This window comes from Oryx dammah, unplaced genomic scaffold (assembly GCF_014754425.2).
Source record: "Oryx dammah isolate SB20612 unplaced genomic scaffold, SCBI_Odam_1.1 HiC_scaffold_23, whole genome shotgun sequence".
In the NCBI taxonomy this organism is placed as follows: Eukaryota; Metazoa; Chordata; class Mammalia; order Artiodactyla; family Bovidae; genus Oryx; species Oryx dammah.
The window spans coordinates 11,227,053-11,253,576 of record NW_024070207.1 but is presented as its reverse complement, the minus strand read 5'-3'; positions in this window follow the sequence as shown (position 1 = coordinate 11,253,576).

Genomic DNA, 26,524 nt, shown 5'->3' with positions numbered 1-26,524 from the left:
GAGTTAGCACAAATATGCATCCTGAGCAAGAGTCTGTGATTTTAAGGTGGCTGCAGGGGATATTGAACAAAGAAAAGCCAATTAACTGTGAGGGAAGAGAAGCTTTGACAATAGAAATCATACTGTTGACCCTTGGGTCATTAGTATTGTGCCCTATCAACTGAGCTTACTCACCAGTAACCACAAGAAAAGTATGGGAAGAAGGAAGCAGGATTGCTTTGAGTTTGATTCATTATGTGACTGGTGCTTAATGAGCTTGGTGATTTTTTTTCTTTTTAGTGACAAACTGTTCTATGTGATTGCTTTGAAATATATTTCCATTCTATCATACCTGAAAAGAGAAAAATGAGGGCTTTGAGGAACTTTGAATCTCCATTTGTCCTTAGCCTATGTTGCACAGCACCTGGCACTCCACTCATTGTGGACACCAAACCTTCCATTCACTGTGATTCTCTAGGCCTCTATAGCATTTTGAAAACCCACCAACTTCTAAGTAGCTTAATGCCTGACCCCCCTTCTCATTCACTTAGGCTTCTTATCTTCTGTATTTCTTGAACTTTGCCTTTTTTCAGTTCAGTTTTGATTCAGTTGTCTCAATGCTTGAATATTTGCTTTGGGTCACCAAATTTCTTGAGCTATGCATACCATTGAGACATGGGGAAAGAGAGGAAAAATATTTTCAAGAGGGAAAAAATATTTCCAAGACATAACAAATAGATATATTTGTCAAACAGAGAATAAAAGTTGGTTAATTTTTTTTCATTTTCATATTGACCTGAAATATAGTTGTTCAGTCTGCCTTTTGGAGCTACTGAGAAAACATTCAATGTTGTATATTAGTTACTTATAGTTAGCTTTATATTTTTGTCCCATATAGACATAACTTCATCTCTTAATACCACATGATATAGGAAATATTTTTCCATTTTGTGACATAGAGGTTTGGGGTTTAATTATTAGTAAATAAATAATGTCATGTGTAAAGACTCGAAGAGAGCTAATACCTTCAGCAAAGACAAACTGTTAGCAGTTGCATGAACCAAGATCTAGCCTATAGCTTAAAAGAATAAAAATATATATAAAGGTTGCAAAAATAAAAGTAAAAAAAGATAACAACCTGACACATTTTGTTGTGAAAATAAATGACCTGCTGGCTGTAATCAGACCCTCTAGTTTGAAACCTATTATGAGATTCAACCTTCATTCCTAGAATGAAATAAAAGACTCACAGAAATTTTAACAAGTTACCATTTGCTCACTGACATTAATGAGGGCAGGAGACATTAAATTACATAAATTGTTAACTGGCAACGGAGAGAAAAGTAAATTTGAATTAGTATACTATACCTTCTTTTCAGCACCTGTATTAACCTGAGTTGGGTCTTTATCTTTGACACAATTATCAGAGTAGTTTGAATACTGTACTACAAGGCTTTTCTTATATTTGTTTGAAGATCACCACTTACTGAATGAATGAGACTGTTGTTTTTATCTAGATGGAACATTCTCAGAAAGATGATGGGAGCTCTAAATCATATTCCCTCTTTTCCCATCTAACTAGAGTCAAGTGTTGTACCAGAAATTATCAGGAAGGAGACAGCAGTACATGAGCTACTTGCTTTAAAAAATTATAGCACACACCAGGAAAGACAAACTATGACCTGAATCTTATTAGCATGATTAAGGTATGTCAAGAGTACTGGGATGTGGGTCAGGAGATTTGAATTTTAGGATGGGCTATGCCACTGACTACCTGTGTGATCTCACACAGATCCTTTTTGACCTCAGTGTTTTGACTTGTTTCCAAAGAGAGAGATTGGTGTAGATGACTGCTTAGTTCCCTCATAGTTTTAAAAGCCCATGGTTCTGTGCATTACATTGCCATCTGTAATATGGTTTTGTTCCCTCAGTTTGTTCATGCCCCTTCCTCTAATCTCACTGAGTATCTTTAATATACAGGTGATAGAACATATTGACCTTTATTCTGGAAACTAGAAGTTTTTCATAATGCAAGTGATTTCTAAGGATACAGGACTATTTATGTATCCCATTACCACACATACACAAAATGAAAATAATTATATGCTACAGGTTGCTGGACAAATGTCTGAAATTATTCTGACCTACCTAGAAACCATCTTACTTTCTGCTTTCTTTTTGCTGTATGAGTTTGTTGTCTGGTTTGTCTGCTTCCACTCCTTTTACTTTGAAAGTTTTCAGGAAAACATGAATAGTATTAATATTGGACTAGCATTAAACAACAAAAAAGGAGAGGTTTGAACATTTCTATCTTCCCACTCTGCTCAATCCCCATCACCAACAAAGGGATACAGAAACACAAAAAAGACAAGTGCTACAGTAAACCTCTGTGCCTTCCCTAGGCATGCATATATGATATACCATAGCCTATCAGATTGTTTCTATATTTGTCCTAGCTTTGTCATAAGTCATTTCAATATAAATAATACTTGTGAATAAGCTGTAAAAACTCACCAAGTTACATGGAAGCTGTACCTGTAAGTGACAGCTTGCTGTCATGAATGATGAAATATCTTTTGTGTAAAAGGCAATTGTGTTGATTGTATAAAAAGAAATGAGCCTTCCTAGGTGTCTTCCATCTCTGATGGTTTTTTAAACAGGAAAGCTTCTATAGAGTGATGTTAGGCCATATATTTCATTTCAACTTTCATATACAGTTGTAGTTGTTGTGGGGGAAAAACATTTTAATCAGTTTCTGCATGAAGGTCTGATAACACTGTGAGCAAAAGTAATTTCTTTACAATAATATCAAAGCAGAAGCATTGCTGGACTTAAATTATGAAGCATGTTTCCCTTATTTGCAATATGATTATATGCATGACTTAATAGAATCTGGGAATGTATCTTATTTATACTACTGGTAAACTCAAGAAATGCTCTTCTCTTCAAGGCCTGAAGTTCTTATTTTGGCTAAGACCAGATGATACTGTGTCATGGGATATAAATTAAGCTATTTTTAAATAATATATGGGAACTGTTTTAGGTCTTTGGGGTTTTATTTGCTAAACTGAAGAGGTATTGACATCTTAATGTCATATGATTTTTTTTAGATGCCCTTGTGTGTATGTGTATGAGAATGTGTGTGAATCATTTGAAATAATGCAGTGAAGCAGAAGCATTCATAATAAAAATGAATAATGGGGAAAATAGCATTTACTCTTTCATAAACATTTCTAGTATGATGTAGACAGAAAAGAATATTTTAAATGTTCTCGAGCCAATGAAACATAGGGTAGTAGGCAAATCCCATATCCCTATGATATCTAAAAGTGATAGAGATCTATTACAGTAGTTCCACATGGTGTTTGTGAACCAAATTGATCAGAAGAGAAGATTATCTAACAATGTGGGCAAAAATATTACCTGTCCTTAATATCTAGTTGGAATCCCTAAAAAGCAGAATTACTGTCTATCAAAATCTGTAAGGCTATTGACATTGGAAAAGTATAATGGTGACTATGTATTTTTTTATGTTATATCACCAGTCCTCTGGGCCACTCCATGTCAGAGCTGCTTAATCTCCTTTTATCAAATAACAATTTTAAAAGAAATTAGTCACTTTCAGGTATCTTGAGGCCTGTAGAAATATTTGAAGTAATTTTCATTTTGTCTTTGAGGGTCAAATATAATGTTTTTGAAATATAGGCAAGTGTAATATACAGCACAGGGAATATAGTAAATGATATTGTAAACTTTGTATGCTGCATACTCTATAAAAATATTGAATCATGTTGTACATCTGAAAGGAATATGATATTGTAAGTCAGCTATTTTTTCATAAAAGATTATATCTAAGTCCAATGCCAGAAGGCGAACTTCAAATCCAAAAACATGGATTCCATCAATAAGCAATTGAATAACTTTCAGAAAATCAACTAGAAGTTTCAACCACAATTACCTTGTCTGTAAAACTGAGGAACTAAAACTTTGCGAGGTATTATGATAACCTTTTAATCTACCTGCCTCAGGATTCAGCCTCACCTTCAACTTTGCATCCCTGTTGATAAAAATAACATACAAAGCTATTTAATCCCTTCCAATGGTTATTGCAAATCCCTCACCATAGTTCTTTCCTCTTCAGCATTCTTTCCTTCTGCCTCCCCACTCTCATTTTATGCTCCTCCTGTACCAAATGGTTTGAGATTTTCCAACTATACCATACTATTTTTTAAATTATTCTTTTCTGCCTTCCTTAGTGATCAGTGCAAAGAAATAGAGGAAAGTGATAGAAAGGGAAAGACTAGAGATCTCTTCAAGAAAATTAGAGACACCAAGGGAACATTTCATGCAAAGATGGGCTCGATAAAGGACAGAAATTGTATGGACCTAACAGAAGCAGAAGATATTAAGAGGTGGCAAGAATACGTGGAAGAACTGTACAAAAAGATCTTCATGACCCAGATGATTATGATGGTGTGATCACTCACCTAGAGCCTGACATCCTGGAACACAAAGCCAAGTGGGCCTTAGGAAGCATCACTACAAACAAAGCTAGTGGAAGTGATAGAATTTCAGTGGAGCTGTTTCAAATCCTAAGAGATGATGCTGTGAAAGTGCTGCACTCAATATGCCAGCAAATTTGGAAAACTCAGCAGTGGCCACAGGATGGAAAAGGTCAGTTTTCATTCCAATCCCAAAGAAATGCAATGCCAAAGAATGCTCAAACTACCATACAATTGCACTCATCTCACATGCTAGCAAAGTAATGCTCAAAATTCTCCAAGCCAGGGTTCAACAATATGTGAACTGTGAACTTCCAGATGTTCAAGCTTGTTTTAGAAAAGAGAGAGGAGCCAGAGATCAAATTGTCAATATCTGCTGGATCATTGAAAAATCAAAAGAATTCCAGAAAAAACATCTATTTCTGCTTTATTGACTATGCCAAAGCCTTTGACTGTGTGGATCACAATGCAGAAAATTATGAAAGAATCCTGACCTGATCTGCCTCTTGAGAAATTTGTATGCAGATCAGGAAACAATAGTTAGAATTGGACATGGAACAACAGACTGGCTCCAAATAAGAAAAGAAGTACATCAAGGCTGTATATTGCCACTGTGCTTATTTAACTTCTATGCAGAGTAGATCATGAGAAACACTGGGCTGTATGAGGCACAAGCTGGAATCAAGATTTTCAGGAGAAATATTAATAACCTCAGATATGCAGATGATACCATCCTATGGCAGAAAGTGAAGAAGAACTGAAGAGCGTCTTGATGAAAGTGAAAGAGGAGAGTGAAAAAGTTGGCTTAAAGCTCAAGATTCAGAAAACTAAGATCATGGCATCTGGTTCCATCACTTCATGGCAAATAGATGGGGAAACAATGGAAAGAGTGGCAGACTTTATTTTTCTGGGTTCCAAAATCACTGCAGATGGTGACTACAGATATGAAATTAACCCAACTTGCTCCTTGGAAGGAAAGTTATGACCAACCTAGACAGCATGTTAGAAAAGAGACATTACTTTGCCAACAAAGGTCTGTCTAGTCAAGGCTATGGTTTTTCCAGTAGTCATGTATGGATGTGAGAGTTGGAGTATAAAGAAAGCTGAGTGCCGAAGAATTAATGCTTTTGAACTGTGGTGTTGGAAAAGACTCTTGAGAGTCCCTTGGATTGCATGGAGATCCAATCAGTCTATCCTAAAGGAGATCAGTCCTGAGTGTTCATTGAAAGGACTGATGTTGAAGCTGAAACTCTGATACTTTGGCCACCTAAGACGAAATGACTCATTTGAAAAGACTCTGATGCTAGGAAAGACTGAAGTCAGGAGGAGAAGGGGACAACAGAGGATGAGATGGTTGGATGGTATCATGGACTCAATGGACATGAGTTTGAGTAAACTCTGGGATCTGGTGAAGGACAGGGAGGCCCGGCATGCTGCAGTCCATGGGGTTGTAAAGAGTCAGACATGACTGAGCCTCTGAACTGAACTGATGCATCTGAACATGTCCTATTACCCATGCATGGATAACCCTTCAGCAGAATCCCCATTCCAATACTCCCAATATATTTAAAGTAGTTTTCAAATTCTGCCTTAGATTTTTTGTTGTCTAGTCACTAAGTTGTGACAGTCTTTGCCACCCTATGGACTGTAGCCCACCAGGCTCCTCTGTCCATGATATTTCCCAGGCAAGAATACTGGAGTGGGTTCCCTTTCCCATATCCAGGGGAATCTTCCCAACTCAGGGATGAAAACCATGTCTCCTGCACTCACAGGCAGATTCTTTACCACTGAGCCACCTGTGAAGCCTAGATATGTGCTTCCAGATGAAGGCTTTTACATCTGTTGACAGCTTTCCCTCTTCTGGGCTACATCCACACTTTGCTCATACTTGTCTTATTATATTTGCGCTGACTTGTAATGGATTTGTCTCTTCTCCATCTCCTCTTTGATACTCATTATGACAGGGCTCATGCCTTCTCTGCGTTTCTTCCACAAATGCTTAGTGAACATTTGCTTTTGCCAGGCACTCTTCTAGACCTAGAGGGATATAGCATGAACAAAGCAGGCAAAAATGCCTGTCCTTGTGTAGCTTCCCTGTCTTATTTCTCCCTATATCCTTAGAGGCTAACACAAGGATTAGCTTTTCTTATTCTAGGAAAAAAAAACACTTGTTGGATTTAAGTTAAAAAAAAAAAAAGATTTTGGCTAAATTTGAAACTCCCTTATCTTCCTCTCCCTTTTTGACAACACTATACATGTAATATTGTATACATATATGCAGTGTCTTACATAAAGAATACAGGAGTCCCTGAAAGATCCTAAGCTGGACAATGACATGAGCAGATTAATGCTTTGAAACTATCTCTGGAAGCTGTAGAGGGAATGGAGTTGGGTGTAAGTGAAGATTCATTAACAGCTGTTGGGGGCTGCGGCAATGATCTAGGAGAAAGATGGTAGTGACTTCAGCTACTGTGATTCCAGGGGTGATAAAGAGAAATGTCAGATTTGGGAGATGTTCTGGAAATCTCATCAATTAGACTTTGTTGGATTTATTGTGGCTGTGGGAAGAAAGAGTCAGTGGTGCTGCCTAGGCAATAGCTGGCTGGCTGGAGATGCCATGTATTGAGATAGGGACAACATGGAATGTGGGAGACAAGTTGGATGGATGTGAAATGCATTTTAATGATGATAATCATGGTGGCGGTGGTAATCTTACCATAGTTTGAGGGAAGATAAAAACAAAAATCTAGCTACTGTTAGTGATCTTTAGCTTGTTGGAGAAGGTCTAACATATTTCACCCATTTCAACTCTGCAAGCCATCTTAATGCTTGACATGTTATGTCTTTTTTTTCCATACAGTCCACCTCCTTGAAGTAGACTATTACATTTTCTCTAAATGCACTGTTAAGAATTGAGAACAAACAAGAAGCTCTGACAATATTCAAGTCTTAAAGGATAGAAAGGATAATTCTCAAATGGTAACTTTCCATTTGGCATCAGATTGTGCCAATGTTATATCTCCAACTAGGTAACATGACCTAGGTAATATATTCCTAGATCAGTATCTATCAAACTAATGTCCAAGTGTCTCCTACATGAAAATCATCTGGGAATGGTGCCTCAAAATGGGGATCCTTGTCTAGCAAACTTATCAGAATCTTTGGGGATAGAGCCCAGGAATCTCAGTTGTGTCATTTGTATTATGAGCTGACATATAAAAAGAATTGTTCTAGAGGAGATATTCTTAAACTTCTTAATTTTTTGATCCCTTTGGGTGATCTGGTGAAACTGAGGGATCCCTTCTCAGAAAATTTTTAATACATAATTCAAATAAAATAGAAAGGAAACCAACTATATTGAAATAGTTATCAAAATATTTGTAAAACAATCTATATAGTAATTTATAGGGTTTTATTAGCATATTAATGAGATCTAGCAGCGAGTATTATATTACCATAATTTGAGGTAGTAGATGAATGTAAATGCTTTGAGACTGCTGCCACAATTATAAGGTGATCTAAAATTATCTGTGATGTCTATTAATGACAAAGTTAAAGGTTCAGCTAACACCACTATGGTTTGTTGCCTAGATTCACAATAGAAGGAAATGCTAAATTTCCAACAGAAGTCAATGAAAATAATGGTACAATGTTTTTTGCATACAAGTTTGCAGACACTGGTCTTGGAGTTCCTGACCTGAGTGTTTTGATCAAATAATGCAGAGCCTAGTGAGGATGTGGTGAATAGAGGAGCAAAACCGAAGGAGCCACAATATTTCCTATCATTAATGCAAATAATTAGAAGAGGATTCAAAGACCACAACGTTCACCCCTGCATTGCTGCTGCTGCTGCTGCTAAGTCGCTCAGTCGTGTCCGACTCTTCGCAACCCCAAGGACTGCAGCCCACCAGGCTCCTCCATCCGTGGGATTTTCCAGATAAGAGTGCTAGAGTGGGCTGCCACTGCCTTCTCCGGTCCCTGCATTGGCTGGCTTTTAATTGGCTTGGCTGTAATGCCCCTGAGTGTACCTGGCTAGGTTTGTCTGCACACTCTTTTTTTTTGTCCCCTCTTGCATCAAGCTTTTTCAGAGAGTGGCTGTGGAGAATACATTAGATTATTACTATTTTGCGTCTCTAAAGGAAGAACGTTTTCAAGATGGAGAGAGACATTGTAGGATGAGGGGCTAGCATGGGCAGTAATGCCAGTCAGAAAAGAGGCTGAGATTTAAAAACAATCAGAATTCAAAGTAGCTTAGGCTGGGAGTATGTGAATAGAGAGACAGAAGATGATGCTGAAGAGATGGATTGCCCTAAGTCCATAGAAGGACTTTCAAATGCCTGTATGAGCTTGAATTTCATGATGGAATTAGCAGATATTTAGACAGAACTCTTGAGTTTCTCCACTGGCTCAGTGGTAAAGAATCTGCCTGCAGTGCAGGGGATGCAGATTTGATCCCTGGCTGGGGAAGATTCTCTGGAGGAGGGCATGGCAACCCACTGGAGTATTCTTGCCTGGAGAATCCCATGGACCAAGTGGCCTGACAGGCTACAGTCCATAGGGTCACAAAGAGTTGGACACAACTGAAGCAACTGAGCATGCACGCAGGAGGAACTTTGTAATGAAGAGAAATGTGGTAAAAGTGTTTCTTGGGAAAATACAGTTGACCCTCGAACAACACGGTTTGAACTGCCAGGTGGCCACTTGTATTCAGATTTTTTTCAGTAGTAAATACAGTGCTGCAGGATCTCTGATTGGTTGAATCTGCGGATGTGGAACCATGGATATAGAGGGCTGACTATGGGACTCGAGTGTCCTGGGATTTTGGAGTCCCTGATGGGTCTTGGAACCAATCCCTTGAGGATGCCGAGGGCTACTGTAGAACTGCAGGCAGAATTAAGGATGAATTGGAGGAAGGCAGACCATTTCTGAGGCTTTGATAAAAGCCCAGTTGAGAAAAATATGATTCTCTGTGGTCAGGCAATGATCATGGGAAAGAGAAGACAGAACAGATTTGAGAGATTCCTTGTGCTGTGAAGAAGAGGAGTTTGGGGAGACTTTGAAGGGTCTAGCTTTAGAGAGGCTGTAAATGGAAACACCATTAACAGAGGTACCAATCATTAGAGGAACAGCAGGTCTTGGGGGGAAGGTTTTTATTTCTGTTTTGGATAGCCGGAGTTTTAAATGCTTATTGAACATCCAGTGGGAGATGAAAGAAGTTTGTATTTTTGCCATTATTCATAGTAATCCTTTAGGTACATTTCGTGAAACATTTTTGCTGTCTAGAAATGGACAGATTGTCTTTACAGAAATTATGGGACAGTTAGGTTTCAGAGATATTTAGGATTAGGCATTATATTGTTTTTTTCAGTGTTTTAATGAAATGTCAACCAGTGGCTGTGCTTCTGTCTCCAAGGAGTTGTTCAGTTAGTTATTCAGAACAAAAAGATGCTTCTATAGCTGTGGTAATGGATTCTGGTTATAAAGAATATCAGTAGACTTATGTCCCTGCACCAAAGGCTTAAACATTTTTTGTGTTCTCTACTTGCTCACCTATCATGACTACTGGAAGACAGAAGGCTATAGATGGGTGGGAACAACAAACAGCAGAAGTGGTGTACAGTCAGTTCCTCCCCCCTTTTAAGTGCAGTTTAATAAAATTTGACACACATGGAAGTTGTGTGTTCGCCAACCAACTTAACATGTAGAACATTTTCATCACCCCGGAAAGTTCCTTTATGCCCCTCTGTAAGCAATTTCTCTGTTGTCTCACAGCCCACTGACAACTGATGATAAGTCTGTTTTGTTTCTACAGTTTTGACTTTTCTAGAATGTTGTCATATAAATATAGCATGTAGAGCACGTGTCTAGCTTATTTTGCTTATCCATTTATTTCAGTGCTTTGGGGTTTCATCCATGTCATCGCTGGTATTAGTTCATTGCTAGCTGTTGCTGAGAAGTATTCCATTGTATGAATATACCACAGCATTTTTATCTGTTCTGCTTTTGATGGACTTTTGAAGCTTGTTTTCATAATAACTCTGTGGCTTACAAATGAATCTCAGCAACTGGTATGGACACAAAAGGAACTTGCTAGTTGTGGCCATCTCCATATTCATTGCCCCTTTTGGGTTTGGGGATCTGAATAAGAGGAGAGTTTTCTGTGAAAGTTGGATGTTGAGGTGCAGGATTGACTGGTAACAGAACTGTGAGGGAAGTGATGCTCCCCTTTGGTATTCTTTCCTCCTCTGCCTAACTTGGAGAAGGCAATGGCACCCCACTCCAGTACTCTTGCCTGGAAAATCCCATGGACGGAGGAGCCTGGTAGGCTGAAGTCCATGGGGTCGCTGAGGGTTGAATACGACTGAGCGACTTCACTTTCACTTTTAACTTTCATGCATTGGGGAAGGAAATGGCAACCTACTCCAGTGTTCTTGCCTGGAGAATTCCAGGGACGGGGGAGCCTGGTGGGCTGCCATCTATGGGGTCGCACAGAGTCGGACACGACTGAAACGACTTAGCAGCAGCAGCTGCCTACTTCAAGTCTCTCCACCTGGTGCTTTTGTGCTAGGTCCTCATTGGATCATAGACCCCACTTGAGCATCTTGCCTAGACTTGTGCTCTCTGGTAGGCATTGTTCATTTGATCTTTCTCCTTCCATGATAAAATCCTATATTTGATAAACTACTCTATGCACATATTTATGGTTACATGTTATGGTTTAAAATGTGCTTTCACTTCCAAAAACAACTGCATTTTAAGAGGAGTCTTGGAAATCAAATTTTTAACTTAAAGGAGTTACATTAAATTGGTAAAGGCTTTAGGTATCATTGTACTTGAGGCTTTCTTAACAATTTTTTGCATGAACATTTGGATTTACTTCAACAGTAAGTTTAAAACTCTTGCTTTTGACAAAATTTCTACAGCAATTACACGAGGGATAGAAAATAATATTAATAGCATATGTGAAGGGCGTTCAGCAAATACAGAAAAAAGATTCATTTATAAAGGCTGAAGGAATAGAGTAGAAGTAGATGTATCAGGCAGAATTCATTTGTAGATGGTTTAGTGAAGGAGAGAAGAGGAGTTATTTTTGAAGATGGTGATAGAAATGGAGTGGAATGGGCTGATGAGATTTTGTACATTTTAGTTGAACTGACTTTGAGAGTAGGGACCATGCCTTTAAGGTAATATCCTCTGTGGAGCCTGGAAGACTGATTTATACAAGTGTGTAGCATTGGTTAGTTTAAATGAATGAGCATGCAGGAGAATTGATTTAGAAAAGAAACCTTTTATGTGTTTATTTTTACCTTGAAGAGTCCCCTAAACCCAAATAGAGTTTTAAAAAATTTCATTGAATTTAGTATAATCATTTTAAGAGGGTAGTTGAGATATCCAATGAATTGGGCAAAAATGAAAGCCCATCTATTCCTCAATGATTCCCTATTGAGGATAAGTTCTGTGACTCATAACAAGTAGTGCTGATGAGAGAGCCTATAGGTTGACCATTCATCCCTGTGTGAGATGTGAGACTATTTTGTGTGTTTTGTTCAGCATTTTCAGTGTTGACAAGTCTCAGTTGTACATTAATAGAAATGCTGTGATCAGAAGTCCATTAGAACAGCATCTGGGAAGGAAAACTCACGTTAAAAAATCATCAGTGAGAGAGAGAGAAAAGTGCGAATGAAACCCTTTCAGTGACATGCAGCACAAGTTGGTTGGGAGCAAGGGGAGGAACAAGATGATAGAAATCCTCATTAAAATTAAAAATGCCAGAAAAGTGGAGAATAGCATAAACAGCAATGCAGCATAAATCACTATCTACAGGACTAACAGACAAAAGAGTAAGTGTTGGCCAGTTCTTGCTTTAGGTAGAGAACAGTAATTTGTTTGCTAAAGGTATTTTGTTTCTTTTTCAAATTTGTTTTAATTGGAGGATAATAGGATTCCAGTATTGTGATGGTTTCCGCCATACATCTGTATGAATCAGCCATAGGTATACATGTGTCACCCACATCCTGAACCCCTCTCACATCTCCCTCCCACCCTACCCCTGAGGTTGTCTCAGAGCACGGGCTTTGTGTGCTCTGCATCATGTAACAAACTCCCACTGGCTATCTATTTTAAATATGGTAATGTATATGTTTCAATGCTATTCTCTGCTAGAGGTATTTTTGACATGAAACCTAACATTGGAAAACTGCCATCAAGTCTGGGCCTAGGTTTAATGAGTATCTTGTAGGTACAGCAATAGTAAAGAACGAGAAGCTACCAAACTCTTCAGAGTATTAGTAAATCAAGTATTCTGCCAGGAAAATAGAACAATGAAAGCACATTCACCTATTCACAAGTAGGGACATAGTAAAATTCTTTTTGATTACCGATTTTCCATTAACTTTGGCTTTGGATAAGGTGTACAAACCAAGGGGGAATTGTCTGTATTACTATCCCGGAAAGATTATTAAAGATTCTTAAATAACTATTTATTTATTGACTATAAACACAAGCTGGAATCAAGATTGACAGGAGAAATATCAATAACCTCAGATATGCAGATGACACCACCCTTATGGCAGAAAGTGAAGAGGAACTAAAAAGCCTCTTGATGAAAGTAAAAGAGGAGAGTGAAAAAGTTGGCTTAAAGTTCAACATTCAGAAAACGAAGATCATGGCATCTGGTCCCATCACTTCATGGGAAATAGATGGAGAAACAGTGGAAACAGTGTCAGACTTTATTTTGGGGGGCTCCAAAATCACTGCAGATGGTGACTGCAGCCATGAAATTAAAAGACGCTTACTCCTTAGAAGGAAAGTTATGACCAACCTCGATAGCATATTCAAAAGCAGAGACATTACTTTGCCGACTAAGGTCCGTCTAGTCAAGGCTATGGTTTTTCCTGTGGTCATGTATGGATGTGAGAGTTGGACTCTGAAGAAGGCTGAGCGCCGAAGAATTGATGCTTTTGAACTGTGGTGTTGGAGAAGACTCTTGAGAGTCCCTTGGACTGCAAGGAGATCCAACCAGTCCATTCTGAAGGCGATCAACCCTGGGATTTCTTTGGAAGGAATGATGCTAAAGCTGAAACTCCAGTACTTTGGCCACCTCATGTGAAGAGTTGACTCATTGGAAAAGACTTTGATGCTGGGAGGGATTGGGGGCAGGAGAAGAAGGGGACGATCGTGGATGAGATGGCTGGATGGCATCACGGACTTGATGGACGTGAGTCTGAGTGAACTCCGGGAGATGGTGACGAACAGGGAGGCCTGGTGTGCTGCGATTCATGGGGTCACAAAGAGTCGGACATGACTGAGCGACTGAACTGGACTGAGCGACTGAACTGGACTGAGCGACTGAACTGAACTGAACTGCTGTATGTATAATACTGTATTAAATACCATGGAGAAAAAGATATACAAATAAAGACGAATATTGAAGAAAAATTCACAAATGTGTTGAGCTTTATCATGGAGAGGTTCAGTAGAGATGTTCAAGGGAGGATTTTATCATACCTGCAAATCAATGGAAATAATATTCTGGAGGAGTTGTATATTTAGTGAAACTTGAAAGATGAGAAAAGTTGGCTAGTGAAAAAGTACTAGCAGTCTAGTCAGAAGGAAGAGATGTGTGGAATCCTGGAAATGACAGAAAATGTGACACATTCTAGGGACCTTATGTGTGGCTGAAGCACAGGAAATAATGTGGAGTTTAGCTGGATTTACTGAACAGTAAGGCAGCCAATACAGTGAGGGGCCTTGGAGACCATATTTAGGATGTTACCCTGGTCAGATAGTAAAGAATCTGCCAGCAATGTGGGAGACCTTGGTTCAATCCCTGGATTTGGAAGATCCCCTGGAAAAAGGAACAGCTACCCATTCCAGTATTCCAACCTGGAGAATTCCATGAACAGAGGAGCCTGGCAGGCTAGGGCCCATGGGGTCTCAAACAGTCAGGCACAACTGAGTGACTCTCACTTTCAGCCTTTTTCTTTATTCTAAAGATAATGGGAATCCATGAAAGACTTTAAGAACAGAAAATGACTGATAGTAAGTAAATTAAAAGAGATAGTAAGAAATATGGTGAGGGTAATTAAGAAATTAGTTTAGTATCCATGATTTGCTACTAGGTTGTGCTTACCAGAATGTGGAAAGGAATAATCCATTTGTATGCCATGAAACTTTAGAAACAAGCTCATGATTGTCAGTCAAGTACCTCTAAAGATTCTGGCTGTGTTCCACTTTAATAAGCATATACATATTAAGGTTGTTTGTTTTCTTTTAGAATGAGTTTTAGCCAATCAAATGGAAGAAATGCAAGAAGAAAGGGAACAGAGAGAAAAGGAAGTGGTATATGACCCATTAGCAAGATATACTATGAACAGTACTCAGTATTTCTGCCATACAATGTCAATGGATGAAGTGTGACTCAGGAGATAAGTACTTGGTTATGTTGTTTTTAATTTGTCTCACCACTGTAATTGCCTTATGGAATTCCTTACATTAGTCATGCCTTAGTTCCTCTCTTATAAAGACTCTCTGGCCTAGAGCCAAACATTATGCAGGCTCACCTAATGAAATGATGCCCTTTAGAATATCTTGAGCTCCTGAGACGTATCTCATTCAAGAAGTCCTGATTAAATTTGGTGTCTTCTGCTTATCTATTGGATCATAGAAAAAGCAAAGGAATTTGAGAAAAACATCTACTTCTGCTTCATTGACTATGCTAAAAGCCTGTGACTGTGTGGATCACAACAAACTGGAAAATTTCTGAAAGAGATGAGAATACCAGACCACCTTACCTGTCTCCTGAGAAACCTGTATGCAGGTCAAGAAGCAACAGTTACAACTGGACATGGAACAACAGATTGGTTCAAAATTTGGAAAGGAGTACATCAAGGCTGTATATTGTCACCCTGCTTATTTAGTTTCTATGCTGAGTACATCATAAGAAATGCTGGACTGGATGAAGCACAAGCTGGAATCAGGATTGCCAGGAGAATATCAACAACCTTAGATATGCAGATGATACCACTCTAATGGCAAAAAGTGAAGAGAAAGTAAAGAACCTCTTGATGAGAGTGAAAGAGGAGAGTGAAAAATCTGGCTTAAAACTCAGCATTCAAAAAACGAAGATTATGGCATCTGGTCCCATCACTTCATGGCAAATAGATGGGGGAAAAGTGGAAGCAGTGACAGATTTTATTTTCTTGGGCTCCAAAATCACTGCAGTCCGTGATGGCAGCCATGGAATTAAAAGATGCTTGCTCCTTGGAAGAAAAGCTTTGACAAACCTACACAGCATATTAAAAAGCAGAGACATTACCTTGCCGACAAAGGTCCGTCTAGTCAAAGCTATGGTTTTTCCAGTAGTCATGTACGGATGTGAGTTGGACCATAAAGAAGGCTGAGTGCCAAAGAATTGATGCTTTTGAACTGTGGTGTTGGAAAAAACTCTTGAAAGTCCCTTGAACAGCAAGGAGATCAAACCAGTCAGTCCTAAAGGAAATCAGTCCTGAATATTCATTGGAAAGACTGATGCTGAAGCTCTAATACTTTGGCCACCTGATGCAAAGAGCCAACTCACTGGAAAAGATCCTGATGCTGTGAAAAATTGAGGGCAAAAGGAGAAGGGGGAAGCAGAGGATGAGATGGTTAGATTGCATCACTGTGAAATAGTGAAGGACAGGAATGCCTGGCGTGCTGCAGTTCATGGGGTCACAAAGAGTCAGACATGACTTAGTGACTGAACAACAGCTTGTGCTTATTTGCACCTGTTTCCTTGAAAACATATTTTGAAGAAATTCCTTTAATAGGGACTCAGTAGTATAAGCAGATTGCCTCATAATATTCACTCTTCTCTGGTTGCAATATTGAGTATGTGTCTTTGATGATTCTTTTCTGGAAGCTGTATTGACTTTCTTCTCCCTCCTGGTTTTGGTGTAACATTTTTGCAGAACAGTAGAGGGTACTGTAAATATATTGTGATTTAAGATGTGAACAGAAATAAAAGTGTTTGCTTCAACTTTGCCTCATACTCTGGAGCAGTTGCCCAGATTTGGTTGTAAGATACTGTAAGTAATGTAGTAAACCCTGTCAGCTTCCTGGCTCTTCTGAAAGCTACAGTAACTAATGCTATTTTGCCCTAGGGTCACTAACACATGACTTTTGTATATAGAAATGATGCTAAACCATCAGTATCATGTGGCTCTGACTTTTTTTCACTGGTAGATGGGCTTGCACTTGAGCTTTTCTCCCACCTTACTTCCCCGAGAACCATCACAGTGCTTTTGAGGGACAGTGGTCAAGTGAGGCTTTTGGTCGATGGTTATGCTACTGAGCAAGTCTCACTGCAGTTCTGATAGTACTGCTGTGCTCAATTTGTCTGAGGTTGCTAGCAGTATCAGTGAATCTCAAAGGCAGAACTCACAAAAATGTGCCTTGCCTATTTAGTCAGTGAACAAAAATATAGCTGAATAATATGCAGATGTCTCCTGTTGAGATGAGAACATAAATTTTAATGACCTATTTTTTGTATCTCTTAAGGAAACAAGATCCTGGACTTGTGCATTCTATTTCCACCCATGATCTCTCATTGTTTTTCTTAATGGTAGCCTCTAGGTCAAATCCTGATCACAAAATTGTCACAACTTGCAGTCTGACTGAGACTTGTAAGCATTTTTTTGTATTTTGTTTTTCTTTGTCTAGAAACTTGCATTTACATTGCAATGTTCCTGTATTTAATAACTATGGCTTGTGATAATCTATCAATGATTTTTGTACTTTTTTTTGATATTTTTTACTTTTATAGGTTAAAGTGAAAAGCAGTTATTTGAACTCTAGACATCTGGCATCGTGGTCTGTCATCCAGGACATTTGCCCAGGCTGCTAGGTGGAAGTCCTCCCAGTCTGAATATTCACAGGTTCCAATGGACAGATTCCATCTGGAGTAGCTCAAGACATATAATATAGAGTTAAGGATAGTCTTATGCTGGAACCACTTGGTCTGGCTAGTAAGAGCTGATTGTGTACATTTCTTCCTAACACTGTGTTGAATGACATAATGTTGGTAGGTTGAAATCAGCCACAGTGGGAATATTTATACCACAAGAATAGGAAACAGCTTCCCTTCCACTTGGAGAGCTAGTTATTAAAGATTTACCCACATACCATTGACTGGGGCCATTAACTTATCCATTGAGGCCTATCCCAGAATAGATTTGACAAGCTCCATTCTAGTCCTGGGATTTGTACTGACCCAGACTAGCCAGGATCTTTTAGGGGGCAGTCTTGAGGAGTATTTAGCTCACACAGGCACTTGAGGAAAAGGCAGTTCAGATGCATGGTTTTGAAACTAGGTGAGAAATAGCTAAGTCTTTTGAAGGATGAAGGGCCAGGATAGAGCTGAATTACCATTCAGTTTATTGCATTCACGGCATTGTTGTCTAACAGACTGATTCCAGGTGCTAGCCATTTACTGTAAATAAGAAATATGGAATCTTTTGTTGCTGGAACAATTTACCAAACAAGTACCTTCCTGTCCATTCATGGCAAAGGAAGAAGGGAAACAAAAGAAGTCCTCAACTGGAGGACTATAAGTGGTTCAGCTCTCTGTGCCATCCCTGCAGCAGATTCTCTTGGTTTAATGATTGTCAGAACACTGTGTAAATAGCCGGTGATATTGAAGATGGCAGTTTCCATAAACTGCATTTTGTCCTTTTTCTTTTCCACACAAAAGGACTTCCTGTGTTTTTTTTTTCCTTCCAGAAAAATGTCTCAGACACCTGGGTTTTAGTACTTTCATTTTTAGAATGAAAATTCATTCTACTTGGCATTAATAACTTTGACTTTCAGAACACTTTTGGCAAATGTATTTACAACATATATAATAAACATAGACACGATTTTATTACAAAACATTAAAAAATGAATGGGAAGTAAGACGAAAGACATGAAAAAAGATACTGATAGAAAAAAGGAAATATGGTAATTATGTGAAAAGATGCTTTATCTCACTTATAAGTGAAAATGTAAATAAATGAAAATATATCAATGTGGGCTGAGAGTGTGAGGTTAAAAAAACTCTCATATGCTATTGGTGGGAGTATAAATTGTTATTAAATTTATTGTAGAATATTTGGTAATATTTTTTAAAATATAAAATCCATTTAGCTTTTGATCCAACATTCCTAGGATTTATCTTACAGATATATCTACATGTGAACATAGTACACCCATACACACATGTGCACAGATACATATATACACACAAAAATGTTTATTATAAATTTAAAATTTTATGTTATATATAAAATGATGTCTGTATGGATACATACAGACATCAAGTAGTTGGCAGCTGTTACCTCTGTTGCTTGTGGAAAGATGATATGAGAAAGGAAATCATGCTCTTCACTATATATACTTCTGTACCATTTGAATATTTGATAATAAGTGGATATTAATTTGTATCTAAACTATACTGGAACATAGTTTTGTTTTTATACTGTTCTAGAAGCTTGTGCACCTTTCCCAACTACATACTTTGAGCTTATCCCTATCTTACTCTTTTCAGGGTCTACACAGTATTCTACCTTGTAGGACAGCCATTCTTTATTCATCCATCCTTCCTTCTATTTTCCCCTCCTTCCTTCCATTCATCACTCCGTGTGTCTACATGGTCATCTATTAACCTACCTATCTCCACCATGTTATTTTTTGTTTGCTTATTTAAACCAGTTCCTTTCCAAATTATAGAAAGAATGCTTGCCCTTGGCCAAAACAACAAACAAGCAAACATAAAAATAACTAAAAAAGAAAAACAACTAAAAATGATATAGAAAAGGGTATAAAAGAAAAAAGAAACAATTACCCAGCTTAGTCTCATTTCCCAGAGGCAACTGCTATTAACAGTTTATGTTCTTATGATTACTTTTATATCATTAAATAAGATGATTATGATTAGTATAATATTTATATCAATATTATATTGTAGTAACAGTAATATAATAATAACATGCTTATCCCTTCATTGTCTCATTTCTTATACTATCCTCCCCTCTCATCTTACTTTTTTTGGTCTTTTTATGCCAGGTTCAGAAGAAATCCATGTGAGGTATATAATCCCTGGGTTATTAATAATTCCAGACATCTCTCCAAAATCTATAGGACACAAAATTAGACTGTGCTCAGTCTTGAATAGCATGGGCAGAACAAGAAAGGAAAATAAATATACTTGAGCATGCATGTGCGCTCAGCTGTGTCCAACTCTTTGTGACCCACCGACTGTAGCCCTCCAGGCTCCTCTGTCTGTGGGCTTCTCTAGGCAAGAACACTGGAGTGGGTTGCCATTTCCTCCTCCAGGGGATCTCCCCCACCCAGGGATTGAACCCGCGTCTCCTGTGGCTCCTGTGTTGGCAGCTGGATTTTTTACCATTGAGCCATATGGGACACTCCCATATGGTTAGAACAGGGTGAACCGACCAGGAAATGTGGGCCCATTCTTGTGACAGCCCCTTACTTAGAACCTAAGAGGGCTAGGTTGTGCTTTGATGTTTTAGCTGTGGCTGAAATTTTCATGTAGGGTTCCTGGGTCTCTTAATGGCATGATAAAGTTGAAAGAACATGGCTTTGGAGTCCAAAAGGCTTGATTTTGAATATCAGCTCCACCATTTTCTAGTTATGTCATTTTGGGACAAATTGATTAATCTCTTTGTGTCCCAATGTTTTTCATTTGTAAGGTGACAATACTATTTTACTTCATACTACCCTTATAAGAATTAGATGATGATGTCAATGGCAATTAAAACTTATTGACTGTTTATTATATGCCAAATGTGATTATATTTATGAAGTCCTTTGCATAAGAGCACCTACTAGAGAAAGGTACTCTTATCTCATTTACAGATGAACAAATGGATATAAACAGATTAAGTAACATGTCTGAAGGCTATAGCTACCAATTGATAGAGCCAGGATTCATCCTGAGGCAGTCTGACTGCAGATTGCAGTTATTCCATAATACAGTTACACTGTAAAGTGCCTAGTATGGTATATGACACCTAGTATTGTTCAGTGTATATTTGTTTATTTCTTTTCCCTACCAGATTTACTGGTAGATTTTACTCTTTGAACCCAAAGGAGCCTGTGTGACAAAGTCATTCTCCTCTTCCTGTTTTTTCGGAAAAGCAAGAAGACTTAATAGACATGAATTTGAGCAAAGTCTGGGAGATAGTGGAGTACAAGGGAGCCTGGTGACCTGCAGTCCATTGGGTCAAAAGAGTTGGACATGACTTAGTGACTGAATAACAACAACAAAGCCATTAAATGCTTTGATTTATACTCTGAATTGCTATACAAAGTGTTCAGTATTATTGTTTAAGGCATTAACAATACTTTGATTCACTGTGAGCTACTATACTTCTTAAAGATGTGAGCTATAGCTTATCACTTCCTCCTTACAACATTCAGACTCAAGTACGTAGGACACTTGACAACATTTCTATATAGTCATCTGTCTCCCATAGTATGTAGAAGAACATGTGCACGTTGAACCAGAAAAATAGATCCACGCCTTCCAGAGTTTCCCAAAGCAGACAGACAGAGAAGTTCAAGTAAAAACCCTGTTTTGCATAAGAAGTACCTGTGTAGTTTTGCAATAAAATCATGGTCACTGGAGAAGGAGAAAGAAAAAACAGTGAGGCAAGGAAATGATGGTGGGCATTAGTGAGAATTTATGTAGAACTCAGATGAGGGAGAGAATGTGAACTTGTGCAAAGGGCTGTTATCAGTTATGTGAGATAGGTCACCTCCTCATAATACTTCTGATAAATACTCTCTTCTCTTTCTTCATTGTTCTCACTCTAGTCTGGATCACTATCATCTCTCGTCTCAACCATTACAATAGTTTCCTAACTGGCCTCCACAAATCCAGCCTTTTTCTACCTCCAACCAGAAGAGTAGCTAGGATCTAAAAACGAGGGAAAATGAGTCTGTGGTTTCTGGGAGATTAAGCAAGTACAAGTGTGCTACCTTTTGACTACTTTGTAGTATGTGCTTCTACAGTTTTTGCATGTTATAAGCCCTTCTTAAAACAAGCCAAAGAATGTTCAAACTACTGGACAATTGCACTCATCTCACACACTAGCAAAGTAATGCTCAAAATTCTCCAAGCGAGGCTTCAACAGTATGTGAACCGAGAACTTCCAGATGTTCAAGCTGGATTTAGAAAAGGCAGAGGAACCAGAGATCAAATTGCCAACACCCATTAGATCATAGAAAAAGCAAGAGAGTTCCAGAGAAACATTTACTTCTGCTTTTTTGATTATGCCATAGCCTTTGACTATGTGAATCACAACAAACTGCAGAAAATTCTTCAAGAGATGAGAATACCAGACCACCTGACCTGCCTCCTCAGAAATATGTGTGCAGGACAAGAAGCAACAGTTATAACTGGACATGGAATGATGGACTGGTTCCAAATTGGGAAAGACATGCATCAGGGCTGCATATTGTCACCCTGCTTATTTAACTTCTATGCAGAGTGCCTTATGTGAAATGCTGGGCTGGATGAAGCATAAGCTGGAATCAAGATTGCTGGGAGAAATATGAATAACCTCAGATATGCAGATGACACCACCTTTATGGCAGAAAGCAAAGAGGAACTAAAGAGCCTCTTGATGAAAGTGAAAGAGGAGAGTGAAAAGGTTGGCTCAAAACTCAACATTCAAAAAACTAAGATCATGGCATCGGATCCCATCACTTCATGGCAACTAGATGGAGAAAAAATGGAAACAGTTACAGACTTTATTTTTTGGGGCTCCAAAACCACAGCAGATGGAGACTACAGCCATAAAATTAAAAGACGCTTGCTCCTTGGAAGAAAAGCTATGCCCAACCTAGACAGCATACTTTGCTGACAAAGGTCCGTCTAGTCAAAGCTATGGTCTTTCCAGTAGTCATGTATGGTTGTGAGAGTTGGACTGTGAAGAAAGCTGAGCACTGAAGAATTGATGCTTTTGAACTGCGGTGTTGGAGAAGACTCTTGAGAATCCCTTGGACTGCAAGGAGATCCAACCAACCAATCCTAAAGGAAATCAGCTCAGTTCAGTTCAGTTCAGTCGCTCAGTCGTGTCCAACTCTTTGCGACCCCATGAATCGCAGCACGCCAGGCCTCCCTGTTCCTCACCATCTCCCGGAGTTCACTCAGACTCACGTCCATCAAGTCCGTGATGCCATCCAGCCATCTCATCCTCTCTCGTCCCCTTCTCCTCCTGCCCCGAATCCCTCCGAGCATCAGAATCTTTTCCAATGAGTCAACACTTCTCATGAGGTGGCCAAAGTACTGGAGCTTCAGCTTTAGCATCATTCCTTCCAAAGAAATTCCGGGGTTGATCTCCTTCAGAATGGACTGGTTGGATCTCCTTGCAGTCCAAGGGACTCTCAAGAGTCTTCTCCAACACCACAGTTCAAAAGCATCAATTCTTTGGAGCTCAGCCTTCTTCACAGTCCAACTCTCACATCCATACATGACCACAGGAAAAACCATAGCCTTGACTAGACAGACCTTAGTGGCAAAGTAATGTCTCTGCTTTTGAATATGCTGTCTAGGTTGGTCATAACTTTTCTTCCAAGGAGTAAGTGTCTTTTAATTTCATGGCTGCAGTCACCATCTGCAGTGGTTTTGGAGCCCCCAAAAATAAAGTCTGACACTGTTTCCACTGTCTCCCCGTCTATTTCCCATGAAGTGATGGGACTGGAGGCTATGATCTTCGTTTTCTGAATGTTGAGCTTTAAGCCAACTTTTTCGCTCTCCTCTTGCACTTTCATCAAGAGGCTTTTTAGCTCCTTTTCACTTTCTGCCATAAGGGTGGTGTCATCTGCATATCTGAGGTTATTGATATTTCTCCCGGCAATCTTGATTCCAGCTTGTGTTTCTTCCAGTCCAGTGTTTCTCATGATATACTCTGCATATAAGTTAAATAAGCAGGGTGACAATATACAGCCTTGACATACTCCTTTTCCTATCTGGAACCAGTCTGTTGTTCCATGTCCAGTTCTAACTGTTGCTTCCTGACCTGCATACAGATTTCTCACGAGGCAGGTCAGGTGGTCTGGTATTCCCATCTCTGTCAGAATTTTCCAGTTTATTGTGATCCACACAGTCAAAGGCTTTGGCAATAGTCAATAAAGCAGAAATAGATGTTCAGTCCTGAATATTCATTGGAAGGACTGATGCTAAAGCAGAAGTTCCAATACTTTGGCCACCTGATGTGAAGAACTGACTTATTTGAAAAGACCCTGATTCTGGGAAAGATTGAAGGCAGGAGGAGAAGGGGACGACAGAGGATGAGATGGTTGGATGGCATCACCGACTCTATGGACGTTTGTTTGAGCAAGCTCTGGGAGTTGATGATGGACAGGGCAGCCTGGCGTGCTGCAGTCCATGAGGTCACAAAGAGTCAGAGATGACTGAGCGATTAAACTGAACTTAAGCTCTTCTTTAAAGCTACTTTAGCAACATCATCACTGTTCTAATGGCCATCATGTCAACATATTTGAATAATGGTGCCATTTTGAGAATGCTACCCTCCTATCTCTGCTTCTGCTTTTAGTCCATTATTAGCATGGCAGATAAGGTGATCTGTTCCAAAGCAGTAAGTCAAATGGTGTCATTTCTTGCTTAAAGCTTTGCTTCCCCCAATATTTAGGGACAGTCCAAAGGTCTATCTTTGATACCTTTCCAGACCTGGCTTCTGCTTACTTCTACAACTTTTTCTCCTGCCACTCTTCAATATATATTCTTTGTTTCAGTTAGCATTGATCTATCTTTAGTTTCTGAATCAGACCATCCTAACAGCCCTTGTATATCTTATTCCCTCTAACTGGAACATTTCCTTCTACTTTGCCTAGTTTAAATCCTACCCATTCTTTAAATCTCAGATCTAGTGTCAGTTCTTCAGGCAGGATTTCTTTGCCCATCACGTATCTGGTTGGGTCTCTAAGGACATCATCTATCTCCTTCTCATGCTTGCTATAATTATATTAAAGACATGTTATTCTCAATAGTATGTCAGTTTCACAAGGACAAGAATCTTGTCTTTCTCACAGTAAAGTATCTTTAATGCCTGCTAAGTACATGTTAAATATCAGCATTTATCAAGTTAATTGAATTAAGGGATATTTAGATTGTGCTTGTATCATGTGTATGTGTGTGTATGTGTGGAGGTGGATTTTATGACCCATCTGGCATAATATACCGTACTTGACTTCAAAGTCAGAGGTTCAGATGGTTTATTTCTGATTTTACCAATGTCTAAATGCTCCTCTGGTAGGCCCAAAGGAATGTGAAATATAAGGTTGAACATATTTGTAGGATTAATAATTTTTTTGAAAAATAACTATGGATAGATACCAAGTAGTAATGTGCCCAGACATTAATTCTCTTATTTCTACATATTAAATTTGACTGTTTTATTAAAGTTTAGCTAAGGAATAGAGCAATTTGTTAGGGAGTATAAATAAGTGTGCTCAGTAAAAATCCTGGCAACTTTTCTGTCTGTAAAGTGAGTCTTTAGGTTATACTGGAGTAAGAAAAAAATGTTCTCTTTTAATTGCAGATGAATTATTGGTTCCTGCCAGTTCGTTACTATATAGATAATGCAGTTTGCTAAGCTCATTTGGACCAGATTGTCTCTTACTGAATCTTTGATTGTTCCAATTGGGATGTTTTGTAGATAACTCTTGAGCCAACTCCTAGCACATAGAATAAGTTGCACAGTGGAATGCTAATTTTAATTTTATTGAGGAAAGTATTGCCTTGAATTAGTCTTTTAAAAATGTGAATCCATGTTTTCCTTTTAACATCACATGATCAGAATGTCAGCAAAGGCCAGAAATACCTCTTTACTTTCACTTTTCTTTAATGACTTTTCCAAGTATAAAGATTCTGGTAACTCATCTTTAAGACTGCCCATTGCTATTGTGGAATAGAACTCCCAAAATACCACTACGTGTAAATGAGTGAACATCATAAGACTGAAGTGGTGAAGCATCCATTGAGCTGATTACATTTCAAAACACTTAAGGCACCTGAAACCCAAAGGATATGAAAAGGGAGCCTGAAGATGGAGGTTTAAATCGTAAAGACTCCAGATTGCCCAACTTGCCTGGAATGTCTGTAAGAAGTAACTTTAAGAATGATGGATTTAGTGTGTAATCTAGGACTGTGATTTTGATGTGTAAACATAAGGATGAAAAGAGAAATAAAAATCCATCAACAGTAATTTTCTATTATGATATCAAATGACTGATTTGACTAATTTAAGTTTCCATGAGTTGTAATTTATATATAATACAACTCATTGATTTAAAGTGTGTATTTCAAACTGTTCTCCATAGTGGCTATACTAGTTTGCATTCCCACCAACAGTGTAAGAGGGTTCCCTTTTCTCCACGCCCTTTCCAGCATTAGTAATTTTTGGTATATTCAGAGTTGTGCAACTATTATCACTATCTAACCCCTTCAGTTCAGTTCAGTCGCTCAGTTGTGTCTGACTCTTTGCGACCCCATGCAGAACGCCAGGTCTCCCTGTCCATCACCAACTCCCAGAGTTCACCCGAACCCATGTCCATTGAGTCCCCTTCTCCTGCCCTCAATCTTTCCCAGCATCAGGGTCTTTTCCACTGAGTCAGCTCTTCACATGAGGTGGCCAAAGTATTGGAGTTTCAGCTTCAACATCAGTCCTTCCAATGAACACCCAGGACTGACCTCCTTTAGGATGGACTGGTTGGATCTCCTTGCAGTCCAAGGGACTCTCAAGAGTCTTCTCCAACACCACAGTTCAAAAGCATCAATTCTTCTGCACTCATCTTTCTTTATAGTCCAACTCTCACATCCATAGATGACCACTGGAAAAACCATAGCCTTGACTAGGCAGACCTTTGTTGGCAAAGTAATGTCTCTTTTCTAACATGCTGCCTAGGTTGGTCATAACTTTCCTTCCAAGGAGTAAGCATCTTTTAATTTCATGGCTACAGTCACCATCTCCATTGAT